The sequence below is a fragment of the Chelonoidis abingdonii genome, chromosome 3 (assembly GCF_003597395.2).
Source record: "Chelonoidis abingdonii isolate Lonesome George chromosome 3, CheloAbing_2.0, whole genome shotgun sequence".
Taxonomy (NCBI): domain Eukaryota; kingdom Metazoa; phylum Chordata; order Testudines; family Testudinidae; genus Chelonoidis; species Chelonoidis abingdonii.
This window is the reverse complement of record NC_133771.1, coordinates 129,186,348-129,206,846: the sequence shown is the minus strand read 5'-3', so window position 1 is coordinate 129,206,846 and position 20,499 is coordinate 129,186,348. Positions and strand designations below refer to the sequence as shown.

Genomic DNA, 20,499 nt, shown 5'->3' with positions numbered 1-20,499 from the left:
GTAAATCTAAGTACTGGAATATCTACCAGCTTTTGGAGTTTGTCTGCCCCATTCTGTTTGCAGTTCAACATAATTGAGTGACCTCAGCTGGCTCCCACAGGCAGCATCATCACAGTAGTCATATTCCCTCTCAGCCTTACTTTTGCTAGGGTAAACAAGCCAAGCTTTTTTAGTCTCCTGAACTAAGATAGGCTCTCCATTTGTAAGTGATGAGGAATTTTAAAAGGTTTGGCAACAGGATACCTGTCACTGCTAGAAGAAGGAGAGTTAAGCAGCTGACATGGCAGTTAGTGAGGTTGCAGTTTTCACTGTGAGGATAAGGACAATTTAGCAGTTAGAAGAAGGTTTGTAAAGGATGTCTTAGGCCATAGGTATAAGTGCCTATTTTGGCAGAACTATTCAAAATGGTCGGTAGGAGAGGTGAAATTGATGGCACATATGACAGTTTCTAAAAATATATAACCTTAAAATTCACACTAAAAAAAACAATGGGTTAGGGTTGGCCAAGGAACCACAGTATGGAAAGATGGGAATCTCTCAGTATGGCACTACTTCTGGAAAGCAATGAACCTATTGATAGTATGAGATCTATCATCATCAGTGGGAGTTACATATCTGAATCAAGGAAGGAACCCTTAAATATCTGATTATGTATGAAAACATTCAGATTTTTATGAAAGACAAGTACTCTCTGGCAAGAGTTGCTTATTTATCTTTTTCATATGCAAGCCTACAGTTAAGGATATTTAAAAATGCTTTGCATTTTAGTTTCACACAAATACACTATGAACTATGCATAACTGTGCTTAAAAAATATACAACATTAAAAAGAATTCGGAATGTAACTTTGAAATTAGTACTTATGTAAAATTTTCAAGAGTACCAAGTTGGCTTAGGAGCCTGTGTCTAACTGAAAGTCAGTGGGACTGAATGTATGTCTACCTTTAAAACACTACAGCATCACAACTTTGACACTGCAGCTGGGCCACTGTAGTAGTTCAGCATAGATGCTACCTACACTGAATGGAGGGGTTCTTCCATCAGCACAGGTAACCTACCACCCTGAGACGGGTTCTCCCGTCAACCTAGCACTGTCCACATCAGAGGTTAGGTCAACTTACCTATGTGAATTTTTCACACACTTCAAGTGATGTAGTTAAGCCGACTTAATTTTCTAGTGTACACAGGCCTGAGGCATTTAAGTGCCTAAGTCCCATTTGAAAAGCACATAGGTGCTTTTGAAAATTTTGCCCATAGCGCTTTTCATCCATAGTTCTCAAGGCACTGTATAAAAGGTTCATAAGCATACTTATCCACACTTTACAGATGGGGAAACTGACACACAGAGTGAGACAGTGACATGTCCCAGGTCACAGAGTGAGTCGGGAACAGAACTAGGACTCCTGATGGCTCAGCCCTGTGCTCACGAGTGTGACATGATGTTTTTAAATATATAACTAAAAAAATAAAATCAAAACATCTTGCCAGGAGACAAGAGTTCCATAATATTTCCTCTCAGATTGTTTAATTCAGAAATGATAACTGCTTCATTGGGGGCAAGGAGCTCAACAGCAGAAAATAACATTAAATACTATCTGGTGAGATTCCCTCTAATAGCTTAACCTAGCATTAAGATTTTGCCAATATGGCATCCACAGACACACACACACACACACATATATATGTATAAAACACCCTAAAAAAACCTATTTTATTAAGCACTCAAAAGTTAGGCAATGCCAGAATTAAGGCTGCATGGGCAATCTTAATTTACCGCTCCCCTTGTGCGTATGTATTATGATGCAGTCTTTAATTACTGCATTACACACTATTTTTTTCCACAGAACCCCAGCCTCACTGAGTGCACAGGACGTGGGATTGTGTTCACCTTATTATTATTTATTTGTATTAGTGTAGGACCTACGAGCTGTAGTCATGGATAAAGAACCCATTCTGCTATGCTCTATATAGAGCAGGGGTCGGCAACCTTTCACACACACTGGGCCGAGTCTTCATTTATTCACTCTAATATAAGGTTTCGCGTGCCAGTAATACATTTTAATGTTCTTAGAAGGTCTCTTTCCATAAGTCTATAATATATAACTAAACTATTGTTGTATGTAAAGTAAATAAGGGTTTTAAAATGTTTAAGAAGCTTCATTTAAAATTAAATTAAAATGCAGAGCCCCCAGACTGGTGGCCAGAACCCGGCAGTGTGAGTGCCACTGAAAATCAGCTCATGTGCCACCTTTGGCACGAGTGCCATAGGTTGCTTACCTCTAGTCTAGAGCAAAAAGATGGTCCCTGCCCCAAAGAGCTTGCAATTTAAGTGTGACACGAGACGAGAGATGGATACAGACAGGGAAGTACAAGGAAACAATGCTGGTGAGCATGATAGGCAGTGGTCAGAGATGACCCGTACCTGCTGACAGTGTGTGTGCGTGGGGTTGCAATTTAAAGGTTCGACCACTCCCTGGAACAGCGCGAGTCATGCCCCCTCCCCCAGGCTGGCTCCTTCCTTACCCTCAGTCTCCCCTCCCAGAAAGCAGCAGCCCCTCCCTGCAGCTCCCAGCTATTGCTCCTGCCTCTCCCTGCAGAGCACAGCTCACAGCTCACTGGCTCTGCCAGCTGCCATGCAGGAAGGGGACCTAGCTGCATCACGTGACTGAGCAGGGCCAGCAAACCCCGGCAGAAATCTGCCCTCTCACCTCCCATGTATCTCCTCTGGCTCTGATTTCAAGAACATCAGCATCCTAACCTGCTTGGGAGAAGCGGGGGAGAGAGTATAGGCACCAAGGCACAGGAGAGCTTATGGCTTAACAAGCAGTTATTCAATATTTTGTTCTCTCCTTGTTGTTCAATGTACGGTCCCAGGCCTTCATTATTGCACACTATTCAATCCCTGCTCTGAAGACAGAATTGTTATTTTTCTTAATCTCATTCTCAGAAACAGCTGAATCCTTGTGGGTGTAATTTTCCAGAAATTCAGCCAGAGGCAGACACCCAGCATGGAAAATTTCAGCTCAAAGAGTTAAAATTTGGCAAAGTTGAAGCAATGTTAACAGCAGGCTGTGCTACCAGCCCAGCCTCTAATAACTTTTCTTCAATTTTTGTGAATGTGAATTTAGTGCTCATAAATAATGATGAATCGTTGCAAGGCTAAATTCTCCCAGGTGTTCTCAGAGCAATAACAGAGCTGGCCAATGAGAACCCCAGCCACCTAAGCCTGCCTCATCTTTGGAAGAACGCCCACACCCCATGAGAGGCAAGATGGTTGTTAGGTCTCCATTCATGTGTAATCCATTAGCTGTGCTAAATCTGGTGCCAATTGTGGTGCCAGTTTCCTTACCTATATGATACAGGTGCCAGTTGTGATGTAGACACTTGTTCACTAGAAACTGAACTGAAACTTTGAGCCCACATAGGCCATGAATAGCTGTGAGATGTAACAGCTTTCAGTAGTTATACTGGATTTAAATCCAGACTTAACTACTGCATGTACCATTCAGTCATAGCCTTCATGATGCTGTCGTTTTCACATTGCTCCTATTCAGCATGAAATTGGTGCACTCAGATTTGGGTATTAATTGTTCTTTAATAAGATATAATCATAAAACATGCAATTTAGTGCTTCGTTTCGTCCAATTTTCATATAGGAATCAAACTGTGCTCAACTAAAGCCTTAATCCTCTTGGCCCTTCCTGTAACAAGTGCTATAGCCTATGAAGGGTAACCGACCCATAACAAATAAATTAATAAGCTTCAGTAATTATATTTGGGTCATTTTATTTTAAACCATGAAATCAAAAGCTCTGTTCACATTAGTGCAGGAATTGCTGTAACTGGCCATCGGGGCTCCCTTGACACACCATCTGTGAATGTAACATATTGGCACATGGTGGAAAGAAAGAGACTGAACATTTTAAGTGTGCTGGATTTTTCTCATTAACTTGGCTGGGTTAAAGGCATAAGATCCTAATGCTAGCCACACCGCTCTCAGGGCCTAACTATTCCTTCTGCCATGAACTTGTTCCACTGCAGCTAGAAATCACTGAGAAAACCTCAGAGCACAGTTTTTTAATCTATTCTGATGAGTAGATTTTATGGGACTAGCCCTCAAATTAGTCAAGGTTGCTAACCTATGTGCTGGCCCTACGAGTTATGCAGTTACTAGCCCCATGAAGGCAGCTGCTTATGATATTTGGAAGAACCAGTCCCATTTCTGATGTGAGAATGTGTTTTGGTTCTATGATATTCTAGCAGTCTCATGCACATTTCTGTTACAGCAAGGGGTCTTTATTGGGTCTGTAAAAGCAGCAGAGAATCCTGTGGCACCTTATAGACTAACAGACATTTTGGAGCGTGAGCTTTCGTGGGTGAATACCCACTTCGTCAGATGCAGGTAGTGGAAATTTCCAGGGGTAGGTATATGCTAGCAAGCAAGCTAGAGATAACGAGGTTAGTTCAATCAGGGAGGATGGGACCCTGTTCTAGCAGTAGAGGTGTGAAAACCAAGGGAGGAGAAACTGGTTCTGTAATTGGCAAGCCATTCACAGTCTTTGTTTAGTCCAGAGCTGATGGTGTCAAATTTGCAAGAACTGGGGCAGCTTTCCGCTAGCTTCTCTTTGAAGTACTGGTCCTGTCTGCTCTGCCCCCTCGGGAGTCAATTGTCTCCACCCCTACAACATTCCCCCCACGAGGTGTGCTAGTCCACTTGAGCTATCATGGACCAAAAAATAGCAGGTGTGGCGTCATGAGGCACAGGCTAGCCACCTTAGTATGGGACCTAGCGCAGTGGTTCTCAACCAGGGGTACATATGCCCCTGGGGGTATGCTGAGGTCTTCCAGGAGGTACTTGATATTTGCCTAGTTTTACAGCAGGCTACATAAAAAGCACTAGCTAAGTCAGGACAAACTAAAATTTCTTACAGATAATGACTTGTTTATTCTGCTCTGTATACCATACACCGAGATGTAAGTACAATACTTATATTCCAATGGATTTATTTTATAATCATATGGTAAAAATGAGAAAGTCAGCAATTTTTCAGTCATAGTGTGCTGTGACACTTTCGTATTTTTATGTCTGGTTTTGTACGCAATTTGTTTTTAAGTGAAATGTAACTTGGGGGTGTGCAAGACAGATCAGACTCCTGGAAGGGGTACAGTAGTCTGGAAAGGTTGATAACCACTAACCTAGAGGGTCTGGTAGGCATGTACTTGGGTGGCCAGTTACTTTTCAGAGTAGACACTCATCTTAACTCTAAAGTGTCAATTCTGCCCTCGACTATGTGGATGGAATTCCCCTTTATTTCAATGCAAGTTGCACTTACCTAAGGAAAGGATTGGACCCTCATAAACTTATAGCCTTTAAAGCATTTGCATAAAATTAATCTTAATGTATATTTTCTTACCTTCTAAGCATTTTTGCTGTAGTAGTTTTATAACTGCAATGTTCTGATAGATTTTTAGGCACAAGTGATTGTTTTGCCTTTATAAAGGTAACTTGATAAAGATTTTGGCTAGGAATAATATCAAATGTATGAAGAAAGCCACTGAGAGGAAATCCAAGGAATGCAAGCAGCTACCATCTTCTAATCTTTATCACTGCACAGGACCCTGACGTTTAACTTTACTCTCATTCTTCTTATCAGCTTAAGCAAGCCATATAGGTAAGGAAACAAAACAAAACAAACACTTCATGCTGAACTGAGAGACAGAAAGAGGCAATTCTGATGAATTATTTGCTGGTAACTCTCCTTGGGCACCTTTTTCCATCTCATTCCTTCCCATACATTATTTAATTCAGTGACTCCAAGTCCATTGAAGATGTGCTAGATCAGCCAGGAGGGGTCACATGAGAATTCACATCCTGACTTTGGTGCTTCTTCATTTGACAGACTGGAAAGGCAGCAATCAATCAGCACAGTGGGACAGTTCCTAGTTGGTCGCTACACAGGTTCATTAGATGCATACTCTTCTTCTCCAGTTCATCTTTGACATTGTCAGCCCTTCGTGGGACAAAAGGATATCCTGGGGAATGCAAAGGACTGAAATATCATCCTGTACTCAGGAACTCTTCCAGAACACCAAGGATGCGTGGTCACCGTAACCTCAAGTTCTTTTTTGGTCCTGCTGCACTTTAAGAGACCTGTTCTGACTCAAAGGCAATATCAAGTTCCTCTAAAGAAGCCTTAAGCATTTACCTTTGAAAACCATCCAACCCAACCGCAACCAAACTAGCTCTTCCCTGAATAAAAAAAAAAGGAGATGGTGGCCTACAATATACTGTCTATGTTGCTTTTAGTCTTTAGGGCAGTATAGTGTCATAAGCAGCCAAGGCAATGCTTTCTGAAGGTACATATCCTGGATGTTCTGTCCAAAATTAAGGGTATGTAGCAGACACCACAAAGGATATATGCAGGCTATTTTAGAAGACTGTGTTTGTGCTCTGTGACTGTAGTTACACAAGTACACCTCAGAGTGCTTCCCAGCCCTGTTCTGGGACAGTGCTAGTATTCAGGAAAGACCTAATTAAATAAATTAGCTAGACCCTATGAAAGGGTTGGTCACTGGACTTGGGGAAGACGAGTATAGCTAGAAGTTAGAATCAGGAGCGGCTCCAGGACCCAGCACGCCAAGTGCGTGCTTGGGGTGGCAAGCTGCGGGGGGCGCTCTGCAGGTTGCCGCAAGGGCGGCAGGCAGGCTGCCTCCGGCACCTTGCCTGTGGAGGGTCCGTTTGTCCCACGGCTTTGGCGGACCTCCCACAGGCATGCCGCCTAAGGCAGCCTGCCTGCTGTGCTTGGGGCGGCAAAATGCCTAGAGCCACCCCTGGTTAGAAGCCTGACAAGTAAAGGAGTCCTCATAGGATCCTAACATGTTGGGGAGCCTTCAGAGTTGAGCTGGGGTAGCTCTCACTTTCACCTCAGATATGAGATAGATGTATTTTATACTTTAGGATAAATAAATAATCCTTTCCCCCTCTCACCCACCCACATGAAAGGAGGGCAGCAATGGAGAACTGCATGCAGCAGTGTGGAAGCACTAGAATCTAATCTATCCAAAACATTGCTGTTAACTCATCTTACACTCACCTTGTTCAGTCCATGTCATCACCCTCTTCAGATCTCTTCACTGGCTTCCTGTCATTTGCCACAAATTCCACACCTTCATCGCTGAGGTGCTACAAAATGTTATCCCCATGACCAAGTTCTTCTTTCCTTTCCTCTTCCTCTCACTGTCTGTGCTCTCTCATAGTCCTTATGCCTAACCATTCCCTCGATCCCCTTCCCCAGCTCAGGTTTGCACTCTCTTTGATACCAATTCTCCACACTCAAAATAGGGTTGGGGGAGCCCAAGCCCGAATGTCTACACTGCAATTTTATAGCCCTGCAGCCTGAGCCCCATGATCCCAAATCAGCTGCCATGGACCAGCCACAGGTGTTTTGGTGCACTGTAGACATGCCCACAGAATACTCCATAAGCACTAGCAGTAATAATCTCCAGTGTTTTCAGTTACAAAACAGCGGAAAGCACACAGAAGATGGCTTACATTGTTCACCACTCAGACTGCCCCATGAAGAGATGTCAATTTCTTAGACATCTACCTTATGGGAAAGTCCTGCTGTCTGGCTGAAAATAATTCATTCCGTCAATGAAAGGAAACTTTCCTGTTCCCTGTGCTCCATTAAAGGCTATGTTTCACCCTCCCTTGTGATCCTCTTACACATCTCAGATTTTTATGTAATTAGAAGACAAAGTCATGCTAAACTCTTCAGGCATTTGTTAGCAATGTAAAAGTCAATACTCTAGGCCTACCAAAATGTATGAATCACCGGGACATTTGCAACCCCACAGAAGTGGAATACACAGCCCTCAAAGCAAGCAGAAAATGAGTAAGAAGTCAGGGCCCTGTCCATTGCCCGTTTAATTCAAGAGGTGTCTTTCCCTCTGCTTCAGTGGGTGCTGGATTGGGGCCAGTGTCAACAAAAAGAGCAAGTGACACAAATTCTTCTTCTGAGAAAAAAGCAAGTATACTTGCAAAGCAGCATGTGAATTAAAGCTAAGCCTGATCAGCTTTAACTTGGATCCTGAGACTGGGGCCTGCTAAAAACTTTCTGATCACATAATCTGCCGATCTCTAGGATTTGGCTATGCACACTTAGATAATCCTGGTAATCAAGAGTAGATATAAGCATTATTACTTTATTGCCCTAAATATTTAGAAAGATACATTTTCCACTTTGGCACAGTCTTACAGGTCAAATTCCCATATGCTTTTTAAAAACCATCAGCAAATTATGGACATGAAATATGAACAAAGAACAGGGAAATGGAAAAGAATGAAAATAGCTCCGAAAATAAGCCCACAAAGAAAAATACAATGAGAATTTACTGTGTATGTGACTTCAATGCTCAGCGTGAAACAGAAAAATCACTGATGAACCACCAGGAAGTTAGCTCATTTTATGAAGAGCCAAAATCAGGATAATGTAATAATACATTTACTGAAAGTTTAGTCCAAGCTCACATAAGGCATCGTGCACCAGAAACCTTTGCACCAGAAGCAGCGAAAGATGTGCAAAGGAACCAGGGGCATATCTGAGACAGAGGGGCTCCTGCTGTACTTGACTGAGCAGAAACAAGGACAACCCTTTTGCACAGAGGGAAATGACTGAGCAATAACTCTGCAGCCAGAGAAGGGCAGTCCAGGACTTGCACACTGGAGAATGATCAGAGCAGTTGCTGTACTATTCTGGTGCCACCTTAGAACGTGGTAGCTTCCTGATCCTTTCTTAGCCTACTACCTCATTACTAAAGCCAAAGGAAAATGTTGACAGCTCACACATATGATTGAAGACCACAATGCTACCTATGTAGCTGGCTTGATAAAGCAGAAGGCCTTGTCCCCATATTCTGTATAATAATATCAAAGAAACAACAGTTTTTGTTATCTGTGCAAGTTGTTCCATGAAGAGCCAAAGAAAATATTTGAGTTTTGTTTACATTATCAGGATGGCATGGTCACGTCACCAGTTGTTCCTGCCACAAGAATCATTCTATTGTAAACAATATGGCTGCTGCCAGCCAACATCCCTCCACACCAGCTTTTGCCCATCCCTGCGCTGACAGCATTATTGGGGGTTTTGGGGAGACTATAAAAATCACAGAAACCCCTGCATAACTGTTGGTGCCAAGAGAATCTGACCCCTCATCTTTGCTGACAAGAAATGGTGATCCACTACAGAGGCTGAATAAGCAGCTGCAGAAGGAACTGTTTTGAGAACAATTGGTCATGCTATCATAAAGCCATTCAGGTTCAGGGATAGCAGCTATTGACAGATGTCTGCTGAGTTAGAGCCACAATAATCCTCTAATCAGTCAAGGTTGATTGATAACATCGTCTCCATTTCCATACTGACATTTCTCTTGGTGTTTTATTAATTGGTTGAATTAGTCCAAGGCTCTCATTTAAAGATGATATTTTATGGTTTATTGCATTTGACTTTTTAAAGAGGAAGATGTACCTACTAGTTAGTAGACAGCAACTTCTGTCATGTCACAAGATTAATAAACTTTTGTAACCCTTGCTCTTTTTAAGTATCTGGGACCTGGAAATATAATATAGTTCAATCTCTTACCAGCACTCATGTCTATTGCACCTTTATTACAAATAGGAATGATATTAAAAATATACGTAGGAAAGCAAATGAACTTGTAAGATTGAGTATTCACACTGGAAACTGGTTTCTGAGAGTTCCTTCTATCAGGATACAGAGAAATACCACCTGATAAAACACGCCATCACAGCTTGAAACTGGAGTTATAGTTATAGTTATAGTTATAGTTTAGTTATAGTTATAGTTATAGTTTTTGAATACTCACAATGAATTGCTTGTGAACAAATCGACAGAGCAAGAATTATGCACAAATAATAACAAGTAACAAAAGCAGGAAAGCCGTAAGCTTCTGATGGATAGTTTGTGGGAAAATAAAAAGGTGAGGCGGTAGATTCACCAAATACATCATTTGCTACAAATTATTTACTGAGCTCTTATTCCTGGTAGAGTCTATGAAGCTACTCTCATTTTGTATTTTTTCAGGAGAATGGCTCAAGCCACAAAATATGAATCTGGATCTAGATTTTAATCACCACAAAATTTAGTGTTGCTTGAATTGGTTGGGCCCATTCTGAAGACAGGAGCCATCTACAAAACTGGAAACCAGATTTGCTTTTCAGATTCCCACAGTGTTCAACAGGGGCTTGACACTGCACTACTGACGTCAATAGGAATTTTGCCATTGACTTCAAAGGGAACAGGATCAGGGTGTAATTATCCACTATACTATCTCTGTAGCATATGATTCTGGCCACTGGCAAAAACAGGATACGTGACGGGACAGACCATTGGTCTGATTCTGTATGCAATTCCTATGATTTGGTTTTAGTTTGTGCCTATCCGTAATTTTTGAAAACGGATTTATTTCTGGACTCCCAGTGCCAGAAGATATACATTTTGTCTCCAAAGTATACCCTCAGTCTTGCTGTGATTGAATCCTCTGTTTCTTTTTTGACAGAAGTGTGTTTCAGGGAGCAACTCTTTCCTCCATGTCTAGGTCATAGCAGAAAACTCAGATCCAAGGAAAATATTTTATTGTATTTGCAGGTCACTTCAGCAGCTCATTTTTCCACACCAGGAATTTTTACTCTGTTGCATATTTGACAGGATCACACTAATGATGCTTCTATAATTCTCTCACTTCCATAGGGAGTCCTGTAACAGCCTCCCAGATAAATCAGGGTTCCTTTTAATATTTAATTTTAAGAGTTAGGAGATCAAGGTCCTTCATAAATGTCAGGAGATGCCCTGGCTTTTTGTTCTTCAAGGCAAAGGATGTTTACGTTTCTGGCTCTCACCTACTTTTCCGGGATTATCAAGGTTTCCGTCAGACAGGATATCACACTGAACCAAAGCCTTACTCTCCTTCTCTATGCTCTCCACACAGTTATCTAAAGATTTTGAAGCTTTCTCACATGGACCCTGCTTTTGATTTCACTTACACATCTTTTACTCCATTGATTCTAATGGAGTTACTTCTGACTTACTCTAGGTGAATATAAGAGGAGATAAGAACCAGGTCTATGGCCTCCACAAATGCTAGAATAGACTATAACTGGTCAGTTGTGTGTTCTTATCATCCCTTTTAGGGCATGTCTACACTGACATTTGTGGCTGGCCATACCAGCTGTCTCAGGATTGCATGGCTTGGGTTAATACACTGTTTAATTACAGTGTAGACATTTGGGTTCGAGCTGCAGTTGGGGCTCTAGCACCCTGCAAGGCGGAAGGGTCCCAGAGTTCAGGATGCAACCTGAGCCCAAACATCTACACTGCAATTAAACAGCCCCTTAGCTCAAGCCCCATAAGCCCGAGTCAGTTGGTGTGGGCCAGCTGCAGATGTCTAGCTGCAGTGTAGACATACCCTTAGAGCCTCTTCAGGCCCAAAGTCCTCACTTGCAGTGGGAGTCCCAGAGCAAGATGGTGATGTTGTGTTGTGAAGCAGCCAACAGCCCCATGCCATGAAAAAAAATCACCGGTATCATTTAAAGTGTTTTTATCTGGCATCTGAAAATAGTGTCAAAGCTACAAGGGAGTCCCTCTGCACCTACATCAGAAGGAACCAAGTATGGAGTGGAACACTAACTCAAGAACAGAATTTTTAAAAGCAGCTTGATAGGCGTTAAATTGCTCCATGTCCTTGTCTTTTGGGACCACTCCATATTTTATGGTTCTTGCCCACTCAGTCTTAGGGGAATACAGCATGGGCTGCTATTACTGGTATGGTTTTCTGTTGGCTATGGTCTCCTCAGGCTTTAAGAATAAAAACTAAGAATTCTGGTTTTGGCCCAAACCTCTTCCTACTGTAGAGTAGGCTGGATTGAAGATTTCCATCTTGGCCTTCCCAGCAGTGGCTCCCATTCACAAGTTTTACTGGAAGCAAAACCTTACATAAGCAATGGGTATATGTTGGTTTATGACGAAGAAAAGAGTTCCTGAGCCAGAAGCTGAAGAGGTAGAACCAGAGATGGATGAGATGCTTGGAACAGCTTCTACTGCACACATCAGTCTTATGGATCTAATTACAATGAATCATGCCACAGTAAGCCCGATTCATTTCATAAACACATCGGCTAAAAGTTCACTTTTGCAGCCTACAGCAGTCTATTTCCAAAAGCCACAATATTACAAGAAACTAGAGAACATGAAACAAACTATATGGGGAGTGGAGTATATGTGTATTGTACAAAAATGAGAAAAGTTGCATTTTCAGGGAAATTGTTGCCTTAAGTTAGAATAAATGCTGTGGTTAAGTAAATTAAAAATTAAACAGGAACATGTTATTATTAAAATGTGTATGCTGAATATTTGAGCCAACCACTGTGGTTTCTTCTCTCTGTTGATTTACAAGATATACGGTTAATTTTACAATGCAAGAATGGTCTCTAAAATAATGTAAGAATTTTACTAGTAGCATAAAATGTTCCAAATATTAGTATAATAAAGTATTTTACTTGCAAATTAGCTTATAAATGTTTTCCTAAAGCAAGCAGTATAATGTAGCTGCAAATTGTATTACGACTTCAAGTAGAATTTCTCCCAATAATCACTCCTCATTCCATCCACTAACTAAACAACTATTACATTTCACCAGATTATCTGGCAAAATAACAATCATAGTTGTTCCAAAGAGACAATCTAGCCAATAAAATTCATTTAGATACAATATATCAAAGTTATGTTTCAAGATGAGCTCAAAGCAAGGGACTGATGCAAAGCCTGTGGAAATCATTGGGAGTTTTTCCATTGACTTCAGTTTGGCTCTGAATCCATTTCAGAGTCCAACCACCATGTACGCTGGGGAAGTCTGAATCCAAACTTCTCGTAATGGTGAAATTTATACCTGTGCAAAGGAGAGGGCAGGTACGTATATTGTACCTATGAAAATGGTTAGTTCTTTTTATTAATTGTTTGTTTAATCATAGGATCTAGGACCCCCAGTCCTGTAGAAGGACTCTACTGTGCTAGGTGCTGTACAAACAGAACAAAAAGACAGTCCTTGTCCCAAAGAGCTCACAATCGAAATATAAGACAAGAAACGACAGATGGATACAGACAGACAGGCAGGTGCAAGGAAACAATGAGACAACATTAGTCAGCAGGCAATAGAAATCAGGGTAAATGTCCCTATATCCTGGTGTTGCTTTATAGCAGACAGAAGGGCATCTGTGTGCTATTTCTACCCAGCACTTGTATTGATTCACAGAACCCCTCCAAAATCACCCCACAGACATCCACCTAACCCAGATAATTACCCTCCATGAAAGCAGCCAGAATTTTGCTAACAGAGAGAGAAATTCAGTGGTACTTTTACCATTGCATTAAACACAATATAAACCCTCTCAGACAGTTCAGTCTAGGAATCACTACCATCCATTATTGACTTTGTAGCAAAATAATGGCTTTGTACATTATTAGCGTTACTTGTATTAACATAGCTAATGGATATTAATACCATATGAAAAAGTGCTCATTAAAACATTGTAAAATGCATTTGGTTAGTGATTTGCAGTTTTAAAAGCATAACTTCTTAACGAATGTGTTTAATGCACATATTGTATTTCTAATTGCAAAATTACATGTGCTTATTTTAATAAATTATGCTTTCAAAAGAAATGTGTTCAAGATTATCAGACCAAACAAACCATTTTCACACATTTACAGGAAATGTGTTTCCTTTGCCTTTTTTTGGTTTCTTGTATTCATATTTTTGTAGTGCTGTGAAAATATAGTGTGTATAATGATTAGGACAGTAGATAAGGAGATGCGACTCTTGGGGTCTATGCGTTCCTTTGCCACTGTTTTTTTTTCTTTTTTCTTTTGCCTGATCTTGGGGAAGTCATTAAGCCTCTTTCTGCGTCAATGTCCCTCATCTGTAAAATGGCCAAAAAATATTGCACTTAAGTGGTCACAGATTCCAAACCCAGAAGGGACCATTTTGATCATCTAGTCTGATCTGAATACAGGGGCAGCTCCAGGCCCCAGCACACCAAGTGCTTGCTTGGGGCGGCAAGCCATGGGGGGACGATCTGCCGGTGCTGCGAGGGTGGCAGGCAGGCTGCCTTCGGAGGCTTGCCTGCGGAGGGTCCGCTGGTCCTGCGGCTTCGGAGGACCTCCAACAGGCAGCCTGCCTGCCATGCTTGGGGTGGCAAAATGCCTAGAGCCGCCCCTGCCTGAATAACACAGGCCATAGAACTTCCCCAAAATAATTCCTAGAATATATCTTTTAGAAAAAGATCCAATCTTGATTTTAAAATTGTCGGTGATGAAGAATCCCACACAACCCTTTGTAAATTGTTCCAATGGTTACTTACCCTTAGTGTTAACAGCTTATGCCTTATTTCCAATCTGAAGCTTGACAGTTGCAAAGCTTTATCCATGTTTGCAAAGTGCTTTGAGAGTCTCAGATGAAAGGTGCTGCAGAAATGAAAAACATTATTATTCTTTTGTGATGATTTTTGGCAGGGGGAGAAGGTTATGTTTTTCTCTTTATTCTCCTACATTTCTGAATTTTTAACAGTCATTTTAACACTCCTCCCTCCCCCCTTTCTTTTCACACCATTCTACTGTATATGCAAAGAAAAATAAAACACCTTGGACAGAATAATTTGGTCTGAGAAAACTGGCTATTTAGAAACCAGAGATTATGAAATGTTATTCCAAGAATTGGCTCCTTGAAGAAAGTAAGTCTGACAACAGGACCAATATGGACTCCAGTCTCTCAAGCACACCCACCCTGGTCCTTATTTGACGCTGGATTTCCTATGGAACCAGCTAATCTAATCACCGCTGCATTTGGTAGTTCTGATCCATGTGAATCCTGGAGCTCAAAAGAGGAGAGTATGCAAATAACTGGTACTACAAATGCACACATCCACAGTGAGACAAGACAGAACTAACCAAGTAAACACCTTGGAGAGATGTCCTACCTCTCTAGTCTATCCAGGAATAAACTCACTCAGCAGTTCCCAGTGAGCTCTGCCCTGCCATAGCCAATGCTTGGAGAGTAGATTTCTTCACATATCGAGCACTCAGAAGCAGCCCTTCATAGAAAGCACCAATATAATTCCCACGGATGAAATTCACCCTTGTGCAGAAAGCTAGCTCAAGGCCTATGCACCACTTCAGTCCTACATTAGCCCTATTTTGATGGCTTAATTGGAACATATGTAGCGCATAGGCCTTGCATTGGCCTTCTCCGCAATCGTTAATTGCACCCAATCAGCAGAGCAGCACGGAACCAAGGTGATGGTGTAATAATCGGGGGTGAAGCAGTGGGCTGCTTCACTTGCCTCTTCCCTCTGAAGGCCCAGTTTAGATCATTGGTGCTTTGATTCTGGTGGTCTCCATCTAGATCCCTATCACCATTCACAAAACAATTGCTAACCTTGTTGTCCTGTTTGTCAATTGTTGGTCTACTGGAACAGTAGAAGAAAGGTGCATTTGGCAGCCATCTGATTAGGCAGTAGAGAAAACAAAGGGAATGGACAACAGTGAGGATCCTTAGCACTCTGTCTGGACTGCCCTTACTCACATCAGGTAGAGGCATGTACATTGAAAAGAAACCCAAAAGAGTTAGATCTTACATTACTTGGCTCCCTTTGTACTGCACAAAAAGCACAAAAGGAGATGGATTCTGGCTGCAATGCACCAATGGAGAACTCCCCTGGTGGAAAGCCAGGAGAGTTAGCTCCTGCAGGAGGAAAGAGTGAGGTTGACGCTGTCATAAACAGATAGTAAAGGGTTAATGTTTCTTTTACCTGTAAAGGGTTAACAAAGGGAACCAAACACCTGACAAGAGGACCAATCAGGAAACTGGATTTTTCAAAGCTTAAGGGAGGGAATTTGTGGGTTTTTCTTCGTCTTGGGTCTTTGTCTGTTCTGTGCTCTCTCAGCTGTGAGAAGTCTAATTTCCAGTCCCTTCTATCTTATGTTTCCCAGTTGTTAAGTCACACAGGTAGCAAAAAGTATAGTCTTTTAAAATTGTTTTTGCTGTTTTAGCCATCATGTGTACCTTGGCGGTTGAAAAAGAGTCTTATTTATTGCTATAAGTTCTGAATGGAACTTTTGAAATAGGCGTTATTCATCATTTTCTTTTAAGCAATAGCCTGTATTGTCACTTTAATACAGAGATTAATTTTTTGTCTCTTTTTCTCTTTCTTTATAAGTAAGCTTTCTTTTAATAAAACTTGTTGACTTTTCTTTTTCTCTAGTTATGGCAAGGGGAGGAAATCCGGCCAGGATACTGTCTCTCTTAGGGAAAGACTGGGAGGGGGAAAGAAGGAGGGGAAGGTAAATTGTCCTCTCGGTTTGTGTTTCAAGGATTGAACAGCAAGGGAATTCCTATATACCAGGGCGGGAAAATCTGGAGGAAAAGAGCAGGAAGGGAAATGGATTTATTATCTCCTTGTTTTAAGAATCCAAGGGATTTGAGTTCTTGGGGTCCCCAGGGAAGGTTTTGGGGAGACCAGAGTGTACCAGGCACTGGAATTCCTGGTTGGTGGCAGGCTCTCAGATCTAAGCTGGTAATTAAGCTTAGAGGAGTTTATGCTAGCTTCTCAGGTTATGAACGCTAAGGTTCAAATCTAAGTAGGGAAAGCTACGACAGACACAGAGTGCTACTATTGAGCCTCCATGGACAAACGATCTCAGTGGTCTCCAGTGATATAGCTTAGAGCAGCCCTGACGCTGTTTTAATTCACCCTGGCTGAGAATCAATGAGCCATAACCAGCTTCTGGACAGCAGCCCCTCACTCCCTGCACTGAGCTCAGTTCAGACGTACATTTATATGATAATAACAAATCCGATTACAGAATAGAGCTTGGGTAAAGATCCAAGTCTCAGACTAGGAGAATTTACAAGAAACAATGTGACTTTTTATGTGCACTCAGGAGAAACCCATCTGAGATCGTCAAGAAAACCCAAACCAAAGAAGTGTTCAAGGACAGTTGAGGCCAGTTTAACAAGGGTTTTGATTCGAAAACACATGTTTAATCTTGCCTCTTTAACTGTCTTCTTACATTTCTATTTTTAGTTTAACCAAAGTCCAACCTGTAAATCTGTTTATTGAGTTTTAAACAAACAAGATCACCTGAGACCACTAGTTGTTGCCTGACAACAATCCTTTCATCCAGTTCCAGCAAAATCCCTCTGGCTCCATTTCAGATTTCTTCAGAGTTACTGACCCCTTTCTTTAGGGACATCTGGATGTGGCCCTTTGATCAAACATCTCGATGAGTGCAGGACTCAGAAGAAATCCCTGACTCTTCTTTTAATCCTCCATCTCTTAAAGACTATGAGCTTTTCTTTAAAATGACTCAAGTTTCAGTTTAGAAGGAACCTTGCTGAGAAGGTCATGAAGGAACATCCTCCTAACTTGTCTAGAAAGGCAGACTGGGGAAGTTTGCCACTATATCTTATTAGCACAGAGACTCTTGAGCAGGACATTTTCCCTTGATTTCACATTCAACTTTTCAGGTTCCTATGGAAAAAAAATCTCCGCGGTGCCTTATTGAGTTCACATAACATTCCAAAATTATTGAGGCCTTTGTCTCCCTCTTAATCTCTACAAACTATTGTGACCGCTAAAAGAAAAGAGATAATGTGACAAAAGTACTGCACTCTGATAGCCTTTTCGGACTTTTCCAGAGAAGATGGTTGACACGGTTGGAGCCTTAATCATCACACAGAAAAGTGCTGAGACACAGAGCCAATTGAGCTCTCATTCTCCCTCGACCATCTCACAGCAACTCTTTCCCATGCTGCCTGCCCTTTACACTGTCCCTGGGAAGGACTCAACGTGACTTTGGTGTAGGTTTAATGCCAGGAAGGTGCTGAATATCTTCAAAAGTGTAATCACCCTCAGAGGGTGCAGCACACCACCTTTTTAAAGAGGGAACCCTGTACTTCTAACAGGGAGGACGCAGACAGTGCTGTGAGACAGGACAGACTAGAAGTGAATGCCCAAATGAGCGGACACATGAGCCTTCCTGAACCCCACAGAATCCATGAGAGACAACATTCCCCTAAGAATGTGGTTGGATCTGTTCATTTGGTGGGGGTGGTGTGTGGTCCTCAATTTAAGAGGACTATAAATAACCAGCATCTAGAAATAGTAAAACTGCAAACCAAGTACCTATTGTGCCTTATATTGGGGTATCACCAAGAGGCTCACCCACCCCTCACAATGAAGCCTGAGTAAGTCTTTTCAACCACTAAGCAGTAATACAAAACCTCATTTTCCTCCAAAGCATGCTAGTCAAAATGCATAGTAAAAGGCTTTCCTCATCCCAGCTCTAAGCAAAGTAAAAGATCCCCAAGCCTGTCTGTATGTCAAGAAAATGGCCTGTCTTCATCTGGAGTCCATGCAGAAGAATAAGGTTGGTTTCAACCAAAGGAAATACAGGAAAAGGTAGAGACTGTTTTTCAAAGGTTTCCTACAGACAGCACAAGAGAAATCCCTTGGATGGAATCCAAATTCCAGCTTTCTCTGAATTCCAGCTTCCCTGGGTAATAATACCTCTTGGAGGAGGAGCCTGCTTAGTCCATGATGTTTCTATTTTTCCACTAGCCCCTGCTTAGAGAACAGACTGAGAGCAACCACAGTAGCAGGTGACTGTAATACGCTTCCGGGTAATTTTTTGCAGGCTTGTTTGGCTATTTAGGGAGGGATTTTAATAACACCCATTTTACCATAGCCCATGTGGGGTTCATTCACCCTCATGCCCTAGATTAAAAGCAGCCCCCAAACCTCAGATTTTTGCCATTTCAGGTCAAATGGCCTTCCGTGGGAACAGTTAGCTTTCCTTTTTTATAGCTAGCCTAGATCCAATCACTGAAGAACCTTTTTGTTGTTGTTCCCCCCCCCCATCAAGGAGGTACCCCCCCTTTCGACTACCAGCTACATCCATCTATGTCTAGGCATAGGCAAATCATCTCATTCTTTGGTCCTGGATCCTTTCAGGGCAGAGGATGTGTTCTTCAAAAATTGCATAAATGGAGGGGCAAATTTCCTCAACTATTTCTGCATTGAACAGGCTGGAATGGCAATGCATGAGATCCCCCTCCCCTAGACAATTGTTTTTCTGGGTTTTTTAGAAAATGTGCTTTTCCCATCTAAAAGATCTCTCCTGACAGGCCACCTTTCTAAAGAGTTAGAATTCTCCACACCTTCCCAAGGTGCAATGGATTAATCTTCAAGTAAATTACACCCAAAAATTTTTTCCATCCATTTAGATTATCTGGCTAAGCTTCTAATGTATCATTACAGAGTTCTCTACTATATTTCAATCCTGTTTTAATCTCAAACCCTTCAAAGAGCTTTAACTGTACAGAGCAAATCTGTGAGGCCCACATGAAAGAAATCAACATCATGATCAGATTCTGAGATAATCTAGCAAAAATTAATCTGAGTAAAGGTTGCATTTCAGTGTTCCTGTCTGCTCCCAGCTACAGAGAGGACTCAGATTCACTACAGGGCAAACCTTACTGGCAGAAATCAGTTGAGTTACTCTCAGCATTTGCTTTTATTCTAAAGTCAGGGGTCACCTTCATGTAAGTCCTGTTTATGATTAACTCGCAGCCATTCCATCCTGGGAGATAATTTCACAAGCTAAACAGGATTGGGACGGGCCAGTGTTTCAATAGGACACCTTCACAGAAAACCCAAACTGCTACAAGGTGTGGTGTTGATGCTTCAGTAGGTGGCACTCTTTCCTCTCAATCAGAGCTGAGCCAATGCTTAAGCTCTTGTGATACATTGTAATGTTGGAGGTCTTTCCAAGGAGAGTAAAAATCAAGGTCCTGACTATTCATGGTCATTACAGATTGCATGGTACTTTCACAAGAGTAATGTGTTAGCTGCAGTGCCCTGGTCAAATTCCAGTTTCAGTGGATACATACTGTCCACTTACATTTCCCCACAGTTTCAAATGGACCTAGTATTCTTTTTCACTTTCCTTCTTTTAATCTCGTGGAATGTTGCTAATCAACTGCTGTCATCCACTCCAGAGGTGGCTGCATGTCAGCAAAGGTGATGTGCTACCCTGTATATAAAATAGACCATCTGTAAAGTGCTTTGTGATCCTTTGGAATGCAGCATCTAAACTCAATATATTATTATTTCTAGGACACTAGTCTGCCAGTGGAATTGTAACAGAGACTAAAATTCCTTGCTAGAGCTTCAGCTCACTTTCATTACATCCTGGACTCAGTAACTGAAATAGAAAAGTATCAGAGGGGTAGCCGTGTTAGTCTGAATCTGTAAAAGCAGCAGAGAATCCTGTGGCACCTTATAGACTAACAGACGTTTTGGATCATGAGCATTCGTGGGTGAATACCCACTTCGTCAGATGAATGTAGTGGAAATTTCCAGGGGCA

At 41.7% G+C, this 20,499-nt stretch overlaps 1 long non-coding RNA gene across 2 annotated transcripts in view; it reads right to left on the bottom strand.

Annotated features, from left to right (window-relative positions):
* Positions 1 to 12,946: 12,946 nt before the first annotated feature.
* The window catches only part of LOC142046589 (uncharacterized), a 70,457-nt gene continuing 62,904 nt past the window's right edge, over positions 12,947 to 20,499 (bottom strand). For both annotated transcript variants that reach the window (XR_012655575.1, XR_012655574.1), the window contains 2 exons: positions 14,435 to 14,537; positions 12,947 to 13,993 (listed from right to left, as the gene is read on the bottom strand). This is a non-coding gene — a long non-coding RNA (uncharacterized LOC142046589). The remainder of the gene's footprint in view (positions 13,994 to 14,434; positions 14,538 to 20,499) is intronic.